This window comes from Harpia harpyja, chromosome 22, assembly GCF_026419915.1.
Source record: "Harpia harpyja isolate bHarHar1 chromosome 22, bHarHar1 primary haplotype, whole genome shotgun sequence".
NCBI classification, from domain to species: Eukaryota; Metazoa; Chordata; class Aves; order Accipitriformes; family Accipitridae; genus Harpia; species Harpia harpyja.
Genome location: NC_068961.1, coordinates 15,690,406 through 15,693,857, shown reverse-complemented (window position 1 = coordinate 15,693,857; position 3,452 = coordinate 15,690,406).

The following is a 3,452-nucleotide window of genomic DNA, read 5'->3' as shown; positions in this document are numbered from 1 at the left end:
GGTGTATACTAGCTAATGCATAGACTGATATAATTTCCAGTGCGATGAACACACTAAAGCAAACTAATGAGTTATATATATTTTTAGTGGTTTTCTTCTCGACAGCCTGTGTTTGTCCACTGGCAGCAGGCTAGTTTTATGATACTTCATTTTTACATAACAATATTTTTTCCGGTCTGCTGGCCGAGCACGGTGGGAGGGCTGGCAGCCCCTGCTGCCCTGTGCATGCCCGAGAGCCCCCAGCTCACCCGCAGCCACACACCAGACCTCCTCCTGGTCCCTGGGAGGTTCTGGGTACTTCAGCCTCGCACGCACAGCAGCTCTTTCTTTTCTTCCTGTAATAGCTGTGGCACTTCATGACCGCATGGTCCATGAGCCACGGACGTTTTTCCAAGGCATCCACCAGATATTTTCAGCCTGCCTCTTGTGTTGGATTCCACAATACATACCTTTGTGCCTGCCTCCCAACCTCTTCGAGTATTTTCATTTAGTGTGAGCCTGTCCCCTTGCTCCGCACAGGGAGCTGCTGGCATTAAAGTAATTTCCCAAGAAAGCCCAGCAGCTTCGACTACATGAAAGGGTGTCTCTGGGCTTAAGTCCCTTTCTTTTTATAACCTCTCCGATAACCTGAAATCCAGTGGTCCACAACCAATCGTTCCTGTAATCCAGGGTGGATTCATCTTGTTTTGTCTTCAACTGGTGGAAAAAGACAAGCACCCCTAGAGGGCAATTCATCCCATTTACTTTAGGCACCAGCGATAACTCTTTCTCCACTGAGTGGAGCGGAAACATCAATGGCTAGCTTGGACCAGCTGCATTCCCTTCGGCTGCGTGAAGGCTGGATGAGAGGTACCCCACCCTAGGCTATCTTTAGCACTTCCATGGTTATGAGTGGACAGGGAGTTCTCAGCTCCAAAACATAAGACCTATTCCTTACTTTGTTTTGCTCTCCTGGGCCTCTTGCTTTGCAGACTTGAGTCACAATAATCATCAAACACTTTCACCAGCTATTCTCATACTTAAAGCATTATTCCTGGCAATGGTATTTCACGTTTCTTGTCCTCCTGCACACGCAACTTCCCTCCCCAGCTACTAGAATAAAAAAAAATTTTACCTTCTTATCTTGGTCTGCCAAGATCAGCTCTGTGCACAGATCCAATTCTTATTTCCATTTGCTCCCACATTTATTTAAAGGTTTTGTTTGGGAACCAGCAGATCTAATTATTTTGTGCTCTCCAAAATACATTTACTTTTTTTCAGGTGCTACTCGGGCCAAACATTACTTATGCTGCCTATATAGATGGATAGCTGACATCAAGTTCACATACACTGAGTAAAACAAGAAAATAATTGTTATCTGAACTCATGTTTACTGAAAAGAACTACTTTTGCAGGAGCAGCCTCTGTCCTGGATGCTAACTCATGCCAAGATCATGGGACACCAGTGTCCTCCCCTCTGTAGGTGTGCCTTTGAAGTTGTTGCAGATAGATGAGCTCTCTGGCAAATGCTATAAACCCAGACAGTCCCAGAAATGAGGTGGCCTTGTCCTCCTTACATCATTAGATTGCATATTAGAAAAAATTTCTTTACTGAAAAGGCTGTCGGGCATTGGGACAGGCTGCCCAGGGAAATGGTGGAGTCACCATCCCTGGAGGTGTTCAAAAAACGCGTACATGTGGCACTTCAGGACATGGTTTAGTGGGCATGGTGGTGTTGGGTTGACAGTTGGACTCGATGATCTTAAAGGTCTTTTCCAACCTAAACGATTCTATGATTCTATGATTAATTTTTCTGAAGAGAAACACTGTGGTGCAGAGCCCTGAATCCCTGATACTGTATTTCTTTTCAGGCCTGATTATAAACCAGTACAAGTCCTCAGTCTCAGTTTGCCTTGAGATTCAGGACATTTTCTCCTCAAAGTACATTGAAGCTAATGACTCTGAACTTCCTGGGATGGACCTACCTCGAGTACAGTGACAACTGGAGTTCTCTAATTTTGACTGAAAAAAAGGAGGGGACAAAAATTTTGCTGTTGGGAAGCTGAGTAAGACAGATCTCCCCGCCTGGGGAGCACACACTAAATTCACATCCCCACAGTGACAATCCATGTTCACCTACAGTTCCAGAAGTCTCCCCAGAGAAGTCAGTGGGAGAACACAATACTTCAACAGCTGGTAGGCAAAGTTCACCCAGTACCGCCTGCCCAGAGTGAGCTCGGGGGACTGCAGAGCAAGGACAGCCATGAACGTGGTGGCAGTCAGGAAAGGAGCTTGGCCCATCAGGATTTGGTCCCCCTTTGGTGTGACCAGACACAGCCACAGGGTGAGAGCAGAAGTGGCTGAAGACAGAGCGGGGGTCACTGTGCTGCCAGGGGACGAGCCCCTCTGCAGCAGAGCGCTGGAAAAATCACACCTCTCTGGGAAAGAGCTGCTACCCCCAAAGAGCCATCTCACACCTCCCTTCCCACCCAACTCACGCACCAGCACTTTGGTTTGCTTTTTTTTTTTTTTCCTTTTTTCACGTAACATTTTCAAAACCAACATAGACCGTCTTACCCCTGTTTATAACAATACAAATCAATGTAAAATATTTACATTATGTAGGTCACTTGTTCAAGTCTACCTGTAAAACATTTACACTATCTAGTTCACTTGAACAAGTCTACCGATGAGGAAAGCCTTCAGAATATTACTGTACCAGTAGTCAGAGAAGCAAATAGCACTTCATAAAAGATAAACCTTTATTTCTTTACACTCCCCTTGCATTCAAGACGCCACTGAGTATGTAACATCAGTTCTCTGTGTGCCTAATTTTTATCTCACCTTTGCATTTCTTTCTCCTTCTCTAGTTTGGAGGAGGATCTGAGGTATTTAACTTTCTTATGGCACCGATACTCCATATACCAAAAGTTCTACTACTTTTTCCACTACTTAGTGAAATCCAGCCCCGCACCTACAGCCAGATGTGTTATCACACTACTCTTGGAGGATACAGATGGATAGGAAGAACAAATCATATTTTGAAAGGTTACACTTATTGGCAAACCTAATTTGTTCTCTCACTACAGACTAGAATTGCTTGATAAAAATGAGCATTCCTGATGTACCTAAAACTTTTATGTTCCTTCCAGCAATGGTCAGTTCATCTATAGTTTTCTTCCTTCAAAGAACAGATATCCAAGTGGACGCTTGCAGCCACCTTTTTCCCATCTGCCCATAAAACATATGTATTCTTTATCATCAACTTTAACACCCTGCACTTGGAAACAGTAAGTCCTGTGGTCTTCTTTGGTTGCCATTGACCCAGACTCTGTCAGAAATCTAATCCCTGTGCCTGTATCTTCACAGCAAACATTCAGAATACTTAAAGGGAGACTTTGGCTTAAATCTCATAAAATGTGAAGGTTCTTGCTAATAGATTGAAGGGTTTCTCAATTCAAGTCACATCGTAG